Consider the following 22,331-nt stretch of genomic DNA (forward strand, 5'->3'; position numbering starts at 1 on the left):
ATGCCCCACCCCTACAATATTCTCCCCTGAAAATAAGACTGGGTTTGCCTACAGAAAACCAGAGAGACAACTTGGTTAGGGTGTCCTGAGAAGGCTCCTCCCACAGACAAACGCACCCAGAAGGGCCCAAATCACAGGGCTAGATCTGTGGGGCAGGAAGTGACTCATCCCCTTGTTTAAGAGAGCAGTAAGCTGAGGTCCAGGGAACCCAGGAAACTGACAGGGTCCCACAGCTCTTTGTAAGTTTCAGAGCCTTCTTTGGAACCCATTGATCTCTTCTTTAGGTTTATTTATTTATTTTTAGTTTTCCACATTCATTTTGAGTTCCAACTTTTCTCCCCATCTCTCCCCTCCCCCATCCCATAACGCCTTTCAATCTGATTACCCCTTCCCTCAATATGCTCTCCCTGTTACACCCCACCCTTCCCTTATCCCCATCTTCTCTCTTGTCTTGTAGGGCAAGACAGATTTCTACACCCCGTTATCTATATTTCTTATTTCCCAGTTATATGCAAAAACAGTTCTCAATATTCATTTCTAATACTTTGAATTCCAATCTCTCGCTTCCTCCCTCCTCACTCAACCTGACTGAGACGGCAGGCAATTCAATACAGGCTATATATATGTAGTTTTGCAAAAGACTTCTATAATAGTCATGTTGTTAAAGACTAACTATATTTCCCTCCATCCTATCTTGCCCCCCATTTATTCTATTGTCTCATTTCACCTTGTCCCTCCCCAAAAATGTTTACTTCTAATTACTTCCTTCTCCCATTTACCCTCCCTTCTATCATCCCCCTCACTCTGCTTATTCCCTTCTCCCCTATTTTCCTGTAGTGTAAAATAGATTTTCATAACAAATTGAGGATGTTATTTCCTCCTTAAGCAAAATGTCAAGAGCATAAGGTTCACTTTTTCCCTCTTACCTCCTCCCTTTGCTCCTCCATTGAAAAAGCTTTTTCTTGCCTCTTTTATGAGTGATAATTTGCCTCATTCCATTTCTCCCTTTCTCTTCCCAATATATCCTTCTCTCACCCCTTAATTTTATTTTTTTAGATATTATCCCTTCTTATTCAACTCACCCTGTGCTCTCTGTCTATATGTATGTGTGTGTGTGTGTGTGTGTGTGTGTGTGTATAATCCCTGCAACTACCCAAATTCTGAGAAAAGTCTCAAGAGTTACAAATATTATCTTTCCATGTAGGAATGTAAACAGTTCAACTTTAGAAAGTCCTTTAAAAGTTCTCTTTCCTGTTTACCTCTTCATGTTTCTCTTGATTCTTGTGTTTTAAGGTCAAATTTTTCTGTTCAATTCTGGTCTTTTCATCAAGAATACTTGAAAGTCTTCTATATCACTGAATGACCATATTTTACCCTCAGTCTTGCTGGGTAGGTGATTCTTGGTTTTAACCCCAGTTCCTTTGACTTCTGGAATATAATATTCCACGCCCCTCATTCCATTAATGTGGAAGCTGCTAGATCCTGTGTTATCCTGATTGTATTTCCACGATACTCAAATTGTTTCTTTCTAGCTGCTTGAAATGTTTTCTCCTTGACCTGGAGAATCTGAAATTTGGCTACCATATTCCTAGGAGTTTTTCTTATCAGATCTCTTTCAGGAGGTGATTGATGGATTCTTTCAATAATGATTTTGCCCTCTGGTTCTAGAATATCAGTGGAGTTTTCCTTGATAATTTCATAAAAGATGATGTCTAGGCTCTTTTTTTGATCATGGCTTTCAGGTAGTTTCATAATTTTTAAATTGTCTCTCCTGGATCTATTTCCAGATCAGTTGTTTTTCCAATGAGAGATTTCATACTATCTTCCATTTTTTTTATTCTTTTGGTTTTGTTTTGTAATTTCTTGGTTTCTAATAAAGTCATTATCTTCCATCTACACCATTCTCATTTTTAAAGAACTATTTTCTTCTGTGAGCTTTTGAACCTTCTTTTCTATTTGGCTAATTCTGCTTTCTAAAGCATTCTTCTCCTCATTGGCTTTTTGGACTTCTTTTGCCAATTAAGTTAGCCTATTTTTAAAGGTGCTATTTTCTTCAGCATTTTTTGGGGTCTCCTTTAGCAAGGTGTTGACTCATTTGTCAAACTTTTCCATGGTCTGAAACCATTGCATATTTATTCTGGAGAAACTGGATGCAGAAGCCTTGACTTCCTCTGACAGTAGGTATTGTTCTTCCTCATCTGAAAGGATAGGAGAAAATACCTATTCACCAAGAAAGTAACCTTCTGTAGTGTTATTTTTTTCTGCTTTTTTGTGCATTTTCCCAGCCAGTTCCTTGACTTTTGATCCTTTGTCAAGAGGAGGGTATACTCTGGGGACCTCAAAGTTCTCAGTTCCTCCAAGGTGGCACAATCAAGGCCCTGTGCACTGATCTGGGAGCAACCAAAAGCTTTTCTGCCCAGAATCTGGGAGTAGTAGAATTCCTTGTCCACAGCCACCTCTAGCTCCTCCATGCCCCAGGTCAATGCTCAGGGCTGAGATTCAGATCAGCTGCTCAGTTCCCCCAGGGCGTATAGGCAGGGGCAGGGCCACCACTCAGAGCTGAAGTTCATATCAGTGGCTCAATTCCTTCAGGGGCTTTAGACTGAGAGCTCCACAAATAGAAGCTGCAGCTGCTGCCCCACTGCTGATGCTGCTGCCACCACTTGTGGTTGATGCTAGGGGAGGACCCTACTCCATTCTTGCCCTTAGAAAAAGTCCTCTCACTGACCTTTGATGCTTTCCTTGGCCCTTGTGGGTTGAGGGATCTGAGAACCTCTGCTCCTGCTGGGAATTCTGCCCCTGAGGCCTGTTCCAGTCCTGTTCTTCCTGGTGCTTCACAGCCAAAGTTGGGCTGCATTCTGCTTCCTTCCCTGTGAGATAGATTTTCCTGTTGGCCTTCCAGATTGCCTTGGGCTGGAAATCTCTTTCGCTCTGTCATTCTGTGGCTTCTGCTGCTCTAGAATTTGTTGAGAGTCATTTTTTACTTTATGCGCTGTGGGGGAAGAGCTAGAATATGTGTGTCTTTCTACTCCACCATCTTGGCTCTATCCCTGGAAACTGTTAATTTCAAGTCAATACTCTTCTCCCTATGACAAATTGCCTCCTAATTGGCTTAAGAACTAACATACAGGAGCTCTAAGGAGTATGTGGATAGATTTCAGTGGGTCTGAGAATTTGAATATGAGAAATAATTTCAGCTTTTTGGAATAATTAGAATAAAATTCCCATAGATTTGGAATAAATTGGGATAATTAGAATAAATTACCAATACAATTGGAACAATAGAAATAAAAGTTCAATAAAACTGGAATAAATTGGGATAATTAAAATAAAATTCTAACATAACTGGAAAAACTAAATTAAAATTCCAATACAATTACAATTATTGGGATAAAATTTTCATTGAATTGGGTTAAATCAGAATGAAATTACAAAGTAATTGAAGTAAAATTCCATTGTAACTAGAAAAAACATGGAATGACTGGAATGAAATTTCAATCTGATTGGAGTGAATAGGAATAATTTGAATGATTGGAATAAAATTCCAACATATTTTAATATAACGAGAATTTCATTTTTAATCCTTAGTATGTTATTTTATGCTTTTAAAATATCATTCTGAGAAAGGAGCCGTAGGTTCAGGAGACTGCCACAGGGGTTCAGGGCACAAAGAAGGTGGAAACCACCTTCTCTGATTGTCAGGCACTTCTAAGTGCTTGCAACTACTTTTCAAACCTTCCTCAGTTTGTGAGGTTGGGACCAGGAGCCAGGAGTGAATGGAAATCCTTGTGTTTTCTCCTCCCATGGCCCTCATGGATTTGGAGTCAGAGGGCCTGGACTTGAATCTCAGGTCACCCAAGTTTGCTTCCCTGGGACTCTATTTCTACCTCTATATAAAAGGAGATTGGGATATCAATAGTGTTAAACACAAGAGCCTACCTGAAGCATCATAGCTCTCAGTCCTGAGTAGGGCCAGGGGCAAATTAAAATGTAGTTTAGAAATGTGTAACAAAATAAAGATACTATACAATATAGATAATGCCACTATGTGGTTTTCTAAGCCTGCAGATTGACACGCCTGCACTAGATGATCTCTGAGGCTGTCTAGTCCATTGTTCTCACTTTAGAGAGGAGATGGGACTTGACAGTGGGACCATCAGCAATCACTGTTATCCTAATATTCTGCAGGAATTTAAGGCTTACAAGGAACAACCGTGTAAAATAAATGTGATTACTATGCCTGCTTTACACATGGAGAAACTGAGACTGAGAGAGGTTAAAATACTTGCCCAAAGTTGCACAGCTAGTAAGTATCTGAGTCAAGATCTGAATTCAGGACTTCTGACCAGAAGTGCAAGGGTGGCAGCTGCCAAGTTTAAGTAGGTAGTCATTTGTAGGAGTGGCATTCAATCCCAGATCCTTTAACTCAAAATTTTCCCACTACTTCATCCTGCCTTCCTTAACTGATAAATATATTGTTAATAGTAAAGAAGATTTTTTTTGAACTAAAAGCTCTAAGCAGTCCTGGATCTCTGCCCAATTCCATCCTGCAGCTCAGAAGGCCCTATCTGCAGATACACACACAGACACAAACATGCACACACATATTCACACATACATATATGTACATACATACATTTATCTATACACATCAATACACTAATTAAAGTTTTATATATAAACACATTATATATGTGGATATATATTATATATGTGGATATATATGTAGATAGATAGATAGATAGATAGATAGATAGATAGATAGATAAATATAGACATAAAGAGATACAACAAGAGACAGAAAGACAGATACAAACACAGAAAGACAGAGAAAAATAAATACATGTATGGACATATATATGAGATGGTAAGTATCTTTGAGGAATTTAATTGAATATCGAATGTAATTCAAGGACATATTACATCTTACACTTGAGAACAAAGCCCTAATTTCACAAGCACAAGAAAGACAAGGTATGAGTAGAACAGTACTGTTGAAAAAGAGAGCTGGTTATTAAATCAACAGCAAGGTCAATATTAGTCACTATTTTGTGAGGCAGTCAAGGAGACTGTGCTACCCTTAAGTCATATTAAGTGATATGCAAGGTCCAGGGTCAGTGAGAGGATGCTGTGCCATTCTTTATCCTGGTCCAACCTCCTCTGGGGCATTGTCTTCACTTCTGGGCACCACAGTTTTAGAAAGGACACTGGTAATCAATAGAGGAGGTAAAGAAGGCTCATATGCTTACAGCTTTAGAACGAGAAGGAGTGTTAGTGGTTAGCCAGTCCAAATTCCTTCTTTTACAGATGAAGAACTGAAGTTCAGAGAGTCAAGTGACTGGTCCAGGGTCATATAGGTAGTATCAGATCAGACATTAGAACTCAGATTCTCTGCCTCTGAATGCAGTGATCTTTCCACTGCACCACACTACCTCCAGATAAAAACAACTCTTAGGATCATGTTATAGGAGGAACATTTGAGACACTTGAGGATGTTTCACCTGTAGGAGAGTGTGGCTACTTGGGGCGTGGGAGAGTTGGGTATGGAGCTGTCTTCAGTTCTTTGAAGGACTGCCAAATGGAAGAGGGATTAGCTTTGTTCTTGTTCGTGCCCAAGGACAGAACTAGTGGGTATGTAAGCTTAATACATATGGTACCATGAGGGAGGGGAGTTCCAATTTACACCCAGAGCTGTCCAAGTGAAAGGAATTGCTTCTCTGAAATCCTGATCTGTAAGAGTGGCCTGATTCTGATTGGAGAAGGCGGAGGGCAGACATCAAGGAAACCCTCCAACATCCTCCATTTAAAGAGGGGGCCCAGGACAAGCACCTTCTCATTATCCATTTGACTTCAGACTTTATCTTTGCCCCTCCCCTTCCATTTGACCTCACCACTATCTTTCAGCTCTTTCCAATTGGCTTTCTTCTTCCATGAGATTGTGAGTCTTTCTTTGTGTTTGTATACGTGGAACCTGGTAGGTAGTAAGCACTTAAATATTTGTTGACTGCATACTTCTGAGAGTGATTGATTTCTTCTCATCCGAGTTCTTCAGGTAGAGAGAGGATCCCCATTCCCCAGGAGTGCTCTAGTGGGATCTTTCAATCAATTAGTAAACATTTATCACATTCCTGTTCTGTGCCAAGTACTGGGCTAAGTGCTGGAGATACAAAAAGAGGCAAAGGACAGCCTCTGCCCTCACAGAGCTTGCAACCTAATAGGGCAAAAAACATGTAAACAAATACAAAGCTAGTGATCAACGGGATAAATATTACATCATAGATAGAGGGAAGGCACTAGAATTAAGAAGGACTGGGGAAAGCTTTCTGTAGAAGATGGAATTAAGACTGAGCTGAGGCTAACTAGATGCTTCTGCTGTTGCTTTTAGCTCATAGATTTTGTTATACTGTAACTACTTTGGCTTCATGGCTCCAACTGTCAATTAATGGATCCACAAGCATTTATCAATGGCTAACATTTATATGCTGCCTTAAGGTTGACAAAGTCCTTGACATAAATGATCTCATTTCCTCTTCACAACAATAGATGAGGTAGGTTGTTTAGTATTCCCATTTTACAGATAAGGAAACTATGCACTTACCCCTGTCTCACAAGATGAAATGGCTTTGCTCCTTACCAAGGCTGACCCATGTATTTGGTGACCCCATTTCATCTTGACTCCCAGAAGACTGCCCCCACTGTCTCACTGATTTTCAATCTTTCTTTCTTTCCTTGCTTTTTCTTACTGCCCAGAAGCATGCCATATATCCTCCATCCTCAAGCAATTCTCATGATCCTTCTATCCCAATATCATCTCATATGTCTTCTGCCCTTTTTGGCAAAAACCTCAAAAAGGCTGTCTACAAGAGTGTCTTCTATCTTGCCTCCTCTCAGTCTCTTCTTAACCTCTCATAATCCAGCTTCCAATCTTATGTTTCCCCCAAACTCTCTCCAAGTTACATATAATCTCCTGTCTGCCAAATCCCGTGGCCTTTTCTTAGTCTTTATTCTCATTGATGTTCCTTGAGCCTTTGATACCGTGAATCACTCTCTCCTCCTTGATATTTTCTTCTCTCTAGGTTTTTTAGAATATCCCTCTCATTTGGATTTCTTTTAATTTCTCTGATCCCTCTTCTCTCTCTTTTGCTTGATCCTCCTCTAACTCATGCCCCCTAACCATGGGTGTCCCTCAGAGTTCTGTCTTGGACTCTGTTCTCTTCTCCCTCTATAGTACTTCACTTGGTGAACTCCTCTGTACCCATGGATTTAGTGACCTCCCTCAGATGACAATTCTCAAGTTACTTATCCTCCCCCAATCTGTCTGCTGACCTCCCATCTCACATCTGCAGTGACCTTTCAGAAATCTCAGACTAGATGGGCATCTTAAACTGAACTCATTTTCTTTCACCTTAAATTGTGCCCCACCTCTTCATTTCCCTATTTCTGTCAAGGCTCATCATATAGGAGCCATCCTGGATTCCTACCTATCTATCTCTCATTCTCTACATCCAAAATCGTCAATGATTGTTGACTTCACCTTTGAAACATCTCTCCAATATGCCCTCTTCTCTCTTCCGACCCTGCTAATACCCCAGTGTATGCCCTTTTCATAAAATATCTGGTTTATTGCAATAGCCTGCTGGTTGGTCTACCTGCTTCCAATATCTCCCCACTGCAATCCATCCTCCTATTCAGGAGTTTGAAAGAATTTAATATGAATGGACTACAGTCTGAAGAATCAGGAACAACAGCAAAGGCTATTATTTTTCTGAAAAATGGATAATGTGGTTGGGAAACAGTGGCAGTTTGCTAATTTTTTGTCTGTCTGTTCTGTAATGATCCACCTCAACAGAGTCTCTAGGGCATATCAGACTTTGAAAACAGACAGTGATGAACCATGGATGATCTCTCCATGAATCATTCCTTGTCTTCCATAAAGGAATTAGAAAGAGTTCCAACAAAGGATACTAACTCTGTTGAAATATAGTTTTCTTTTTTATTTGGAATGTGCTGCTTTCTTACTTTCCTGCAACGCTCTCTTTTCCTCCAGCTGTCACTTACCACATTCTTGCAAAGGCAAATTTGTTCCTAGAAATGAAGCTATTTTCAAAGCTACATAGGGAATCAGATTTTGAACTAGAAGCTATCTTAGAAAACACTAAGTCCAATGACTTCTTTCTGCAAATGAGAAAACTGAGGCACAGCAAAATTGTACGGCAAAATTTGAAGAAATATTTAAACCCAAATTTTCTTTCAAATTCTTCTCTAACATTTAATAGTTGTATAACATATGTGGCACAGTGGAGAGAGTGCAGACCTGGAATCAAGAAGACTCATCTTCATTAGCTTAAATCTGGCCTCAGGCACTTATCAACTGTGTGACCCTGAGCAAGTCACTTAACACTGTTTTCCTCAGTTTCCTTATCTATAAAATGAAGAAAACTCAGTAGATGACTTCTCAGTTGCCTTTAGTTCTACATTTATATTCTACAATTTATTATTGTTGCTAAGGTCTCACTTATGGTTTGGGTATGTGACTTGCCCGTTGACATGCGCCAAGTAAATTAATCTCTTTTTGCCCCCATATCTTCATCTGTACAGTCAAGGACTTGGAAGAAATATCTCCAAGGCATCTTCCACATCAATGAACGGTGATTCTGGAAATCTAGGACTTGTGATAACTTAGGAGTGAAAAACTAGCATGCAAAATATGTTAAGCAATGAAGGATGTACAACAAAATCTTAGCTACCTACTATTTGGCCTTTCCAAGCACCCTGGCTTCCAGAACCTGAAATCTTTGGCAGTGAAATAGGCCAAGAACCCAGGAATAATGAACAAAGCTGAGTATTTACCAAAGCTTATTCCCAGGTAGCTGCACTTGATGATAGTATGAATGGTGTTGCAGGTACATGCCCATATCTCCATCATTTCAACTAGATTTTCCTATTAAAAATACAGAAAAAATTCCCGTTTAAATACAGACTTAGAATTGTACCATTCAGATAGGCCCCATCTGTCGGGGCTGTTTCCTCATTATTTCCCAATTTTGTGGTCACTGGAGAAGAGGAAGTAACAGTCAATAAGCACATGATTTCACTGGGAACTCCAAACTGGTCTCACCTTCATTATCTGCCCTCTCCACGTATTCTAAGTCAAAGTTCACTCTAGGGGAAAACAAGTCAATTACCCAGGGATCAAGGTGCAGACTCACCCATCCTCTGCCCACAACATACCTTTACACTACTCCTACTCCCCACACTCCACATCCACCCAGTCACACTATTATTCTCTTGTCCTTAAATCAATATTCAATTTAGTTTTTCCACAGCCACTCTGTAATATATGCATACAAGACAAGGGATTATTCTGACTGCTTCTTAATGAATTTGGGAGTGAGGTAGGGTGGGGATACAGAATTATCAGTTCCATTTCCAAACATAAGGCCCCTCCTGTGCCTCTCACATAGTTGTACAGTTTTTGGACTGTATCTGTGATTTCATTGCTATGGAAAACTGTCTGTAAAAGGAGATTTGGACCTTATTTGCAGATTATAGCCATGCAGAGCTGACAGAGACACCAAATGTGTGACTCACCCAGGGACAGGCAGCCACTTCTGTCTTGAGTCCTCTTCCCTTTTCTCCCTAGACTGTTTCACTTGTTGGTCTCCTTAGATACCATGGATTCAGTGATCATCTCTCAGCTGATGGTTCTCAAATCTTTTTATCCAGTCCTGACCTCTCTCTTCACTTCTAGTCCCATATCTCCAAAGTTCTGATGGAGATCTCAAACTGAATGACACATAGACATCTTAGATTCAATCTATCCAAAATGCCACCCATGATCTTCCCCCCCAAAATCTTTGCTCTCTTCCTAATTTCCCTTTTACTGCTCGGGTGCCACCACCCAAGTCTCCTCCTTTCTCTCCCTGGGCCACTTCATTAGCTCCTCACACTCTCACTCCCATGCCCAAGACCTGTTGATGTTATCTTCATGACATCTCTCATGTGTATGCCCTTCTCTCTCTGACATTGTCACCACCCAGGCATAGTCACACATCACCTCATATTACTGAGTGAGATGATTGCAATAGTTTGTTGGCTAGTCAGTATTGAGATGGCACAGTAGATTAAGTGCTAGATATGAACTCAAGGTAATCTGGGTTTGTTTCTTGCCTCAGATACAGTGTCCCCAGAAAAATCACTTAATCGTTATCTGCCTCGGTTTCCTCATCTGTAAGATATGTATAATAGTAGCACCTACATCTCATGCTATGAGGATTACATATGATAACAATGAAGCCCTAGCACATTGCCTGGCACATAGTAAACACTATATAAATGTTAGCTACTCTTATCTTACTAAAGTGCTGGTCTGACCATATTACTCCTTACTCAGTAAATTTCAGTGGCTCCCTATTGCCTCCAGGATCAAATACAAGGCCTGCTGTTTGGCAGTCTTAACCTTAGCCTCTCCTACCTCTCCTGTGATTTAAATGTTCTTAACTTTTTTCTTGCCTATGTACTCTTTGATCCAGTGACAGTAGTTCCCTGGTTGATCCATGAACAAGGTCCATGAACAATACTGAGTTTCAGGAATTTCATCAGGGTTGGATCTTACACCTGAAACACTTTCCCTCCTCTACTCTGATTACTAACTTTCCCATTTTGTTTTAAAGTCCAAATTAAAATCTCACCTTCTGCAGGAAACCTTTCCCAACTCTTTTCATTTCCAGTGCCTTTTCTCTGCTATGTATTAAGCAGTTACCCATATTATTTCACTTGATCCTCCTAATAATCTTAGTAGGTAGATAGAAAAATTATTCTTATTTAAAGCTGGGAAAACTGAGGGAGGTAGAGGTTAAGTGACTTGTCTACAGTCACATAGCTATTAGATTTTTGAGGCCAGATTTGCACTCAATCAGGTGTTCCTGATTTCAGACTCTGTGCACTCTCCTGCCACCTCACTGAAGAAGAGTGATGTGTAATAAGCCACTATATCATACTCCCTAATCATGGGTATTAACCAAGGCTTCCCTTTCTATACTTTCTCTAGGCAAATGCATCAATTTCCATTGTCTTGGTTATCCTTGCTGTACAGATGACTGATGGGTCTACCTACAGGGCATCAGTGTCTCCCGTAAAATTTAGTCATGAATCACTAATTGGCTATTGAATATCTCAAACTGGATATTTTGCATGCAATTCAACTTGATATTTTAGAAATAAAACTCATTTTCTTATTCTCTTCTCAAACATGCCCTGTTCCCAACTTTCCTTTTGTGGCCAGAAGTATCACCATCCTGTGATGAATGAAAAGCCTGAGAAACATAATTTCTGAACAATTGATAATCAATTTATTAATTATGGCTAGGAAATAATTAATAGATTAAGGTCACTGATTTTCATTCATAAACCAAAGATGATAGTTAGGGGCAGCTGGATGTTTAAATACCTTTGGAACAGTGGTTGTTCCCAACTGATGAAAATCAACCTATATTGATTGACAGTTAACGAGATAATGAATATGAAAAGAAAGATGGGCTTAGTCTAATGAGGGGGTGAGGCAAGTAACTGCATTCCCAAGTCATTCATCTGACTTTTCTGTTTTATTGTTGTAAGCAATTAGAGATATAAATTTTCCTCCAAGTACTGCTTTGCCTGCATCCCATAAAATTTGGTATGTTGTCTCATTGATATAATTGTATTTAATGAAATTATTGGTTGTTTCTATGATATATTATTTAACCCATTTTTAAGTATTAGCTTTTTTAGTTTCCAATTACCTTTAACCTATCTTTCCATTGCCCATTATTGAATGTAATTTTTATTCTATGATACCTGAAAAGGATGCATTTACCATTTTTGCTTTTCTGTGTTTGTTTGTCAAGCTTTTATAACATAATTTATAGTCAATTTTTGTACAGGGGCCACATGCTCTGGAGAAAAAAGGTATATTCCTTTCTATTCCCATTCAGTTTTCTCCAGAGAACTATCATATCTAACTCTTTATGAATTTTATCCATCTCCTCATCTTCTTTCTTGTTTATTTTTTGGTTAGATCTTATCTAATTCTGAGAGAGGAAAGTTGAATTCTCCACTAGTATAGTTTTATTGTCTATTTCCAGCTGTAATTCATAGAACTTCTTCCAAAAAAATTAGTTACAATGCTTTTTGGTACATATATTTATGTTTCCCTTGAGGGTTGTATGTGGAGATGAAGTTTTTTATTCTGCTGTGGTCTTTTATATAGAAACACTTTAAAATCCTCTATTTTGTTAGCTGTCTATTTTCTCCTTGAAGTATTATATTCGGTTTTGCTGAGTAGATTATTCTTGATTGTAGAACAAGATCCTTTGCCTTCCAGTATATCATATTCCAAGTCCTCCAGTTCTTTAATATAGAAACTGCCAAATCCTGTGTAATCCTGTCTGTAGCTCCATGGCATTTGAATAGTTTCTTTTTGGCTGCTGGAATTATTTTCTTTTTGATCTGTGAACTCTGGAATTTTGCTATGATGTTCCTGGGAATTTTCATTTTGGGATTTCTCTCAGGTGGTGATTGAATAATTCTTTCAATTTCTATTTTGCCTGCAGATTCTAGCATATCAGGGCAGTTTTCCTTGTTAATTTCTTTTTTTTCTAATCTTCTTTTTATTTTTTTCTACTTAACTGTATTTTGTCTTTTTCCTATTACATGTAAAGATAGTTTTTAATATTTACTTTTATGAGATTTTTAATTCCATTTTTCCCTCTCTCCCTTCCTACTCCTTCCCCAAAATGCCAAACAATCTGGTATAGGTTATACACATACAGTGATATTAAACATATTTCCACATTAGTTATTTTGTGAAAGAAGAATCAGAACAAAAGTGAAAATATTATGTTCTGATCTACATTAAAACTTCATAGCTCTCTCTCTCTCTGAATACAGATAGCATTTTCTATGATGAATCTTTTGGAATTATCTTGGATCATTGTATTCCTGAGAAGAGTTAAGTTTATCCTAGTTGATCACTGTATAATGCCGCTGTCACTGAGTACAATGTTCTCCTGGTTCTGCTCACTTCGCTCAACATCAGTTCATGTCAGTCTTTCCAGGTTTTCCTGAAATCTCCCTGCTTATTATTATACAATATTATTTCATTACATTTATGTACCACAACTGGTTCAGTCATTCCCCTGATGATGCATATCTCCTCAAATTCCAATTCTTTGCCACCACAAGAATAACTATTATAAACATTTTTGTACATGTGGGTCCCTTTCCTTAATTTTTTAAATAATCTTTGGGATATTGACCTAGGAGTGATATTGCTGGATCAAAGGGTATATATACACATAGTTTTATATCACTTTGGGCATAGTACCAATGACTGAATCAGTCCACAAGTCCACCAACAGAGCATTAATATCTCATTTTTCACACCTTCCCTCCAACATTGATCACTTACCTTCTGTCTTATTAACCAATCTAATAGGCATGAGGTGGTACCTCAGAATTGTTTGAAATTCCATTTCTCTAATCAATCGTGATTTAGAGCATTTCTTTTTCATGTGACTATAGATAGCTTTAATTTCTTCCTCTGAAAACTGCCTGTTCATGTCTTTTGACCATTTATCAATTGAAGAATGACTTGTATTGTTATAAATTTCACTCAGTTCTCTATATATTTTAGAAATGAGACCTTTATGACTGGCTGTAAAATTGTTTCCCAGTTTCCTGCTTTCCTTTTAGTCTTAATTGGCTTGCCTTTATTTGTTCAAAACTTTGAATTTAATGTAATCAAAATTGTTCATTTTGCATTTCATAATATTTTCTATATCATGTTTGGTCCTAAATTCTTCCCTTCTCTATACAGCCGATAAGTCAACTATTCCTTGTTCTTCTAATTTGCTTATGGTATCACCCTTTATGTCTGAATTATGTACTTCTCTTTGATGAAATTATTGATTATTTTGTGAGTTGTTATTTGACCTACTCATTGTTTAGCACACTTTAGTTTCCAACTAACTTTTAGTCTATGTTTCCATGGACCTTTCTTACATCTAGTTTTCATTGCATCATAATCTGATAAAGGATGCATTCAATCTTTCTGCCTTTCAGCATTTGATTGTGAAGTTATTTCTTATGCCCTGATATATGGTTAGTTTTAGTGTAGGTGCTATGTACTACTGAGAAAAAAAGTCTTTTTTCTTTCTATCCCCATTCAACTTTTTTTCCAGAAGTCTATTATATCTAATCTTTCTAAAATTTTATTCACCTCCTTAACTTCTTTCTTATTTCTTTTGTGGTTAGTTATATCTAGTTCTGAGAGGAGGAGGTAGAGGATCCTCACTGGTACAGTTTTGCTGTCCCTTTCTTCCTGTCTCTCACCTAAATTCTCCTCTAAGAATCAGGATGTTGTATCACCTGGTGCATACATGTTTAGATTTGATATTAATTCATTGTCCATGGTACATTTTAGCAAGATGTAGTTTCCCCTCTTATCTCTTTTAATTAGATCTATTTCTTCTTGTGATTTGTCTGAGAATGGCATTCATTTGGGTTGAAGCATAATATATTCTGATCCAACCTTTGACCTTCACTCTGTGTGTACATCTCTACTTCAGATGTGTTTCTTATAAACAACACATTGTAGGATTCTGGTTAATAATCCACTCTGCTATCTGCTTTCATTTTATGGGAGAGTTCGTCCTATTCACATTGACAGCTATGATTGCTAATTATGTATTTCCTTTTATTCTATTTTCCCTCATTTATATTTCCTCTCTCCTTCTTCCCTGCCCCTTTTCACCAGTATTTTCCTTCTGATCACCACCTCCCTCCATCTTCTCTCCCTTCTATCAGGCCTCCCCACTTTTCTTCCCTCTTTCCATTCCTACTTGATTATAGGGTAAGATAAATTTCTATACCCAATTTTGTGTGCATGCGATTCCTTCTTTGAGCTGAATCTTATGAGAAAAAACCCCATGTAACTATCATTAATACTGGAGTGATTATACTTTATCATCTATAGCAAAACTTTTAATAATAATGACAACTTAGCACATCAGTTGATGGATTAATATTTCACACTGTGAAAGTTAAAGCAAATAATGAATGTTAAAGTGAGTGATTTAGAGATGAAACAATCAGCAATATTTATTGGGCTACTTCTCCATGCTGGGCACTGGGCTGGATGCTGTAGATCCAAAGACATAAAGAAATAGTCCCTACCCACTTAGAGTTTACAGTCTATAAGGATCTCTAAAAATTATCCTCATCAACCTGTGGAAACCTTCTACAACTCATTTAAACTCTCTGAAACCTCCCCATTATTTGAGGTAGATGAAGCAAAGTATTGGCTCTCTATAGCATCACAGTGTTCTAGATTTAGAGTTGGAGAACACCTTAGAGATCTTCCTCTTCTTCATTTGAGATTAAAAACTGAGGCTGAAGTGATTTGCCCAAGATCTCAGTGGTAGTAGGTGGCAGGGCTGGGATTTGAACCCAGGTGCTTGGACTGCAAATCCAGCAAGGACTTTTTGTGCTTTCCTTTGGATGACATTAATGCCTCTTCTTTATCTCTCAACAGGAAGGTTCAGACTGAGCTACAATTATTCTCCCTCCCTTTGTATCTCTATCCTCTTCTTCCCTCCTTGACTCCTCTCTCTTTCCCCACCCAAGCTTCAAAGGGTAGGGTAGGGGACCTTGGAAGATGAGGATAGTTTCAGGTTCTTTCCTGTGTTATCTACTACTACTACTACTACTACTACTACTACTACTACTACTACTACTACTACTACTACTACTACCAGTACTCCAATTAATGTTATTATCTGTCAAATGCACACAATGTTATCAGGTGCCTCACTGGGGTGTTGTGAAGACTGAATGGGACAGTGCATATCAGGCCTTTGTTAGCCTTACAGTACTCATTTACTCTCCTCAGCATTGTGGAAAACAAAAAAACCTTTCTTCCTGGATTCAGAAACCCAGCCTGGGTCCTTCCTCTGGCCCTTAATTGATCCTAGAGATAATAGGGAGCCCTCAGAGCTCACTGAGTGGGAATGACATCAGATGATCAGACCTACACTTTAGGAAAATCACTGTGGCAGCTGGGTGCGGAGGGATTGGTTTGGAGAGTGACATGAAGCATGGATAGGAACCTCCTGCAATCATCCAGGTGAGAAATTGCCAAGCCTAGAGGCCTGTATTGGGCTACCCGAGTCTTTCTTACCTGTCCTCCCGAGGTCTTCGGCTGGCCACGCCGGATGCACGTATGAGAGAAAGGACGTTCCAGAGTCAAACAGGGGTTGAGCTTTATTACAGGGTTTCGGTTACAAGTGCAGGGGGTCTTCTTTCTTAGGAGGAAGAGGGGGAGATTTCCTAAGAAGGTTAAGCTTAAGGGAATGGAAGTAGAAGTACAAGCGGGGGAGAGAGGGGGAGGGGAGAGAGGAAAGAAAAGAAGCGGAGCCCTACTTTTCTCTTTGGCTCCACACGTGCTAAGAGAGCTTTTAGGCTTCCTCAATCCTACTTAATCTTCAGCCACACAGTTTGCATCTCAATACCGTGCTGTTAGGTAACTAGGTGTGCTCCAATCCGGGACGACCTCGAGGGCAGGGAGACTCCACCCATCAGGTATCTCCGGGGGAGAGGCGGAAATACCCGAGCTAGCCGAGCTAGCTCGGTCTGACCTTCTCGAACCCCCGCTGTTCATGGAGGGCCTCGTAAGACTCTAAGATTTAGAAGTCCCACTTTTACCTGCCCGAGACTGTCCACACAGATTTGAGCTTCCAGTCCCAACAAGAAATGATGAGAAGAAGATAAAGAGCTCCCACAGGGATGATAACACTTGGGAAACTGTAAAGCACTATACAAATGACCTATATATTATTTAAATAAAATCTAATGGTATTTTAATAATTCCAAAGAATTGAAATCTATTAAAATTTAAAAATTTATCTGTTATTAATAAATTGTAGTTATGAAATTCAATTTTAAAATTATTTTAATGTTTTAAAATAATTTTAACATAAAATTTTTAAATGTAAGTTTGATAGTGAAGGAAATAAACAGAATTTGATGCCTCAGGAATCATCTACAATCCCTCCCATCTCCTTCCAAGACTGCTTCCCCAGACAAGTCAACATCTTTTCCCTCCTGCCCTTTTGAACCCCCAGCTTCCTTCCAGGCTCAGCTCAGAGCCTGCCTCCAGTTGCATGGGCTTTCTCCCTCCTGAAATCCCTTGTATTTACTTAGGATCAGAATATTGAGAATTGGAGGGTGTAGGGGACCTTACAGGACACCTACCTCACCTCCCTCATTTATTAGAGATGACAAAACAGGCCCAGTGAGTGTCCCAGTCACTGCAAGTCACATGACTAGGAAGACACACAATTAAAACTCACATCCTCTGGCTCTGAATTCCTGGGATTCTTCAGTCATAGATTCAGAGCCAGAAGGAACTTTGTTAGTTATCTAGACCAATCTCTTCATTAGAGATCAGGAATCTGAGGCCCAGGAGTTTTAAGTAAGGTCTCCCTAAGACATCTAGGGGGAAGGAGCAGAGCTTGCAGGTGGTGGCTAGGCTTGGGGGAATTCTGGGGTCCATCAGGCAAAATCAAACCTGAGGATGAATCTTTTCCCACTTCAACCACAGAGCTGTTCTCCAAAGAATGCAAACCAGCCCTCACTGTCTTGTTAGATACATCAGGGTCAGACATCTGTCCTGTGGTTTGGAGGGTGGCTGATTGGTTTTATTTTCAAATCTTTGCAGGTGCTACTTGTATACTAAAATACAAGTACGCTAGAGATTTGCTGAGTCCATCACACATTGTGGATGGACTGCCAGGACCTGGGGCTGATTTCATTTGAGATACTTCAAAACTGTGATTGTGGGCAGATCACAGCCTCCCTGATGTTTAGTTTCTTCATTTGTAAAATGGACAGTTGTACAACCTACCTCATGGGGTGACTGTAAAATTCCAAAGGGTTGTTATCTGTCTTATAAACTTTAAAATAGTTATCTGAAGGTCTGTTATTTTTAATTTGTTTTCCCAATCTATGAATGTTACTAGCATCTGCACCATCACATGCTTGTGGGTTTCAAGAGGTATAGTCTGCAAAGCTTCTTACTGTTAAAAAGTTTGGTTTCCTTTGGCCTAGAGCCCCCTTCCTACGGAGTGTGGCTTACGTATCAAAAAAGGGAGAAAGGCTTCTCTCTTCTTAAATTGTCCATTCTCCAGAAAACGTTCTGGGTTGAAAGTTTCTGAGGTAGCTCACTCCTTGTGGTCCCTGTGCAAGGTAGTCAAGTTGGTTGACAGTAGATTATCCTGGAAATGAGAAAAGAATTGAGTCAGTAGAAGAAACCTGGCTTGCCCTCATTTTACAGAAGAGGGAATTGAGTCCTGGAGTTTGGGGTTCTGGGGGTGGCAAAGAACCAGTCAAGGTCACAGAGCTTTTTAGTAGCCAAGACTTTTGTAGAATTCAGGACTTCTTAGAGCAGAGGCTCCCAACCTCTTTGGAGTCACAGATCCCTTTGGAAGGCTGGCAAAGCCTTTAGACCCCTTCTCAGACTCACATTTTAAAAATGATTTAAATAAAATATTTGATTACAAAAGAAACCAATTATATGGAAATGCAACCATCACAATCTAATCAAAATATAACACAGGATAGAGTTTATGGACCACAAGGTAAGAGTGCTGGTCCTAGAGAGTAGCAAATCTAAGATTAGAAGGGATTGTAGAGGTCTCCTCATTTTACAGATGACTAAACTAAGACATGGAAAAGTTGACTCACTGTAGGTCCCCCAGGTAGTGGGAGAAGAACCAGATGAGCCCAAACTGTCTCATTCTAAACTTCCACTTAAGGGCAAGGCTGATACCCAACATCACTGGGCGATTTTTCTTCCACTTGGTGTCTGTACCATCTGGGATCACATCCTACCTAATGCCTTCTTATGAACTGGGTTGTAAATGAATAAGCTTGTGAGATAGCAGTGTGTCCTGTATTTGTAAATTAGTAAATTCCTTCAGAAGTCCTGTAAGAAATGATGGTAAGATCTATGGTGGTTTGATCTGGTTGTCAGATACTGTGAAAAACCAATAGGACTGGATATAAGGGAGGCCAATCAAAATCTTTATACAGGTCGGTTAAAATAAAGGATTATAGATTGAAGGTTAGAAGTCTTCTCATTTTTACAGATGAAGAAACTGAGGTTGACAGGAGGAATGACTTGTCCAGGGTTACACAGGAAGCCTCTGAGACTGAATTTGAACCCAGTTTTCCCTGTCTCCAGTTCCAGCTCTCTATCTACTGGTCTTTGTTGGGTTGGAACCTCCAGCTTCCTGGGTCTAACTATACAGACACACCTGTATAGGATTAAACCAGATAACCTGGTTTAGCATTAGCTTCTTCATAGGAGGAGTTCAGAGGGTGAGGCAATGATGGGGGCAGAAAAGAGGGCAGTGAAGTAGGTGTGCCCAGGCCTTCTTGTTTCCTGTTTGCATGAGTGAGCAGGTGTGGCCCTGTCTCTCAGCCTGGAGATATTGGAACAAACATAATCATCCAATGTCATTTTGGGAGTAATCTCTGCTTCCCAGTATGCAGGAAATCATGACCTGGTAGGGACTTAGCGGTCATTCCTATCATTTTATATCACAATGGACTTAAGTGACTTGCCCAGGGTTGTACAGCTCAGTATTTGAACCCTGCTCTTCCAGATTCCCAGTTCAACATTCTCCTCACTCTTCCAATTTGTCTCTCTGCCTCCTTACTTAAGCTAAGTCTTCCGTTACACTTAAGGCCAATTCAGTCCAAAGGCTAATTCATTCCATTTCCCTAAGTGTTCCTTTTTTTCCTATCTCTGTGGACTCTGTAAATGCCATCCATCCATCCTTCACAGCCCAGCATGTTCACTTTTTTTGTGATGATCCCTTCATCCTATCAGAAGCTCTCCCTCATCCTCACTTGCTCATCACCTATACCTGATACTTACTAACAAGTTATGTGACCCTGGGTCACCTCCCTTCTGCCTGACTCAATTTTCTTATCTATGCAATGGGTATGAAAACTTCTCCTCCCACCTAAGGTTGTGGTGAGGAACAAGTGAGATGTTTCCAAAGTTTCTGTAAGCCTTAAAACACAGCATAAGTGGCAACTATTTCTCTCCTTATTATTGTGCTCTGTATTCCTCATGGGGTCTTACACATAGTGATCAACTCAGTAGATGAAAAAGAAATGAAACTTAGGTCAGAAAACCTAAGTCTATAGCTCAGCAGCACTTAACACAACACTTAGCACATAGTAGGTGCTTAAGAAATGTTTATCACACTGAACTGTGATGTTGTTACAAGGGAAATTCTTTGTCAAACTATCTTTTTTCAAATGAAGAAAGAGTCGCAGGCAGGGGTTACACATAGGGATGAGGCACATAGGGAACCTAAGTGGACTTAAGCAATTTTAACACAGGAATAAATCTGGACTTTAAACCTAGTCCCTCTGCCTCCAAGATCATTGTTTCTTTTTCTCATCCAACTGTGAGAATCAGTGATTTTAAGATTTTAGTCCAAAGCTTCTTCACCATTTCTTTTTTATCATGGATGACTTTGGCAATCATGTGGTGATTCTCATGCTCTCTTTCTCAGAATAATTCTTTTTGAAGTATAACATAACATACACAGGTTTGTAAAAATCACTCAGTTACATGGAAATAAAATATCAAGTATAGATTTTTTTAAAGCCAAAATTCATACACTCTAGACCAAGAACCTTTGTTCTTTAGTCAACGTTTTTTTTCTTTCCCCTTCTGCTACCCCACACTCCAGGGTAGATGGAAGCCATAGAGCCCATTCAGGTTCATTGGAGAGGAAGCAGTTTACCTTTGGCACATGGTATCCAGCCACTGTCGTGTCAACCCTGGCCACCTTGGACACATTGAAAGGAATAATATTCTCTGAATATTCTCTGAACTTCATGAACGGCTGCATTAGTGTAAGGCATATTCTCCTTATCAGCCATGGTGGAATACCTCGATTGGCCAAGTACCCTGTCAATCTCAGCTTGTATTTTGCCTAGAAAGAAAAGTAGAGTGTTTTAGGACCCAAATAGAAGCTCACATTTGTAGAGTGCTTTAAAGTTTGCAAAACATTTACAAATATTATTTCATTTGATTGTCACAAAAATTCTAGGACAACACTATTATGATTCCCATTTTATAGATGAAACTCAGGCAGACAAAATTTAATTGATGTATTCAGTCACACATCTAGGTGGATTTGAACTCAAGACTTTCTTTCTCCTATGATTGTGTTTTCTCTGATCATGTGGGAGAACCACAGCCACACCGGTGGTTAGATGAAAGTTTGGCTTGAAACTTTATCAAAGGTTCCAATTTTTATAGCCTGAAAAAGTGAAGACTTGGCTGATTAATGATAAATAAGGATGTTTGTGTTGTTGAGCAGACATCCAGGAATGTGGTACCATGGAAAGCATACTGGAGTTAGAAACACAAGACCAGAATTCAACTTTTAGCTTTACCCCTCACTATTTGAATATCCGTGGGCAAGTCACAAAATCTTGTGGGGCCTTGTATTCACTATTTGTAGAATGATCAGGGCAGACTAGGCTATCCCTAAAGTCTTAAATTTATGTATTTTTTAATTTACATAATTTTATATTTAGTGTCCAATGATCCCAGACTCCAAGTGAATTAGATGTAGAGATCAGTTTCTGAAGAACCAGATGGTAATTTTAGAAGAAATGTAATTTGGATCCTTATGAGAGCTTATCCCTGACAAAGCATTTGTGATGAACTATGTTGACAGAAATTAAGTATTTCAAGTGAACAAGCATTTATTAAGCACCTTCTATGTGTCAAGAACCATACTAAAAACTGATAAGACAGAGAAAGGCAAAAGACAGTCTCAGCCCAAAAGGTGCTCATAATCTAATGGTGGAGACAACATACAAACAAGACATCTGCAAGATAAATCGGAGATTATGACAGAGGGATTAAGGCAGATTGGGAAAGTCTTTTCTTTGAAGATGGGCTTTCATCTGAGACTTGGAGGACACCAGGAAAGCCAGGAGACAAAGATAATGAGGGAAAGCCTTCCAGGAGTAAGGGGACAGCTAGAGAAAATGCACAGAAGCATGCGATGGAGGGTCTTGTTGATGAGACAGTCAATAGGACAGTGGATCTGAATCAAAGAATACATGAGGAGGGGACAGGAGAGAGGGGAGGTCACGAACCTCACTTTTGTCTCCTGAGCCACCTGGGTCCAGTGGATTCTGATGACTCTGGAGGAGGAATTGAGGATAGTGACCTGCATGGCACTCCCTCAGGACAA

General features: G+C 39.4%; 1 pseudogene; it reads right to left on the minus strand.

Annotated features, from left to right (window-relative positions):
* Positions 1-16,963: 16,963 nt before the first annotated feature.
* The window catches only part of LOC140523240 (cytochrome P450 2J2-like), a 32,493-nt pseudogene continuing 27,125 nt past the window's right edge, over positions 16,964-22,331 (minus strand).

The sequence above is a fragment of the Notamacropus eugenii genome, chromosome 2 (assembly GCF_028372415.1).
Source record: "Notamacropus eugenii isolate mMacEug1 chromosome 2, mMacEug1.pri_v2, whole genome shotgun sequence".
NCBI lineage: Eukaryota > Metazoa > Chordata > Mammalia > Diprotodontia > Macropodidae > Notamacropus > Notamacropus eugenii.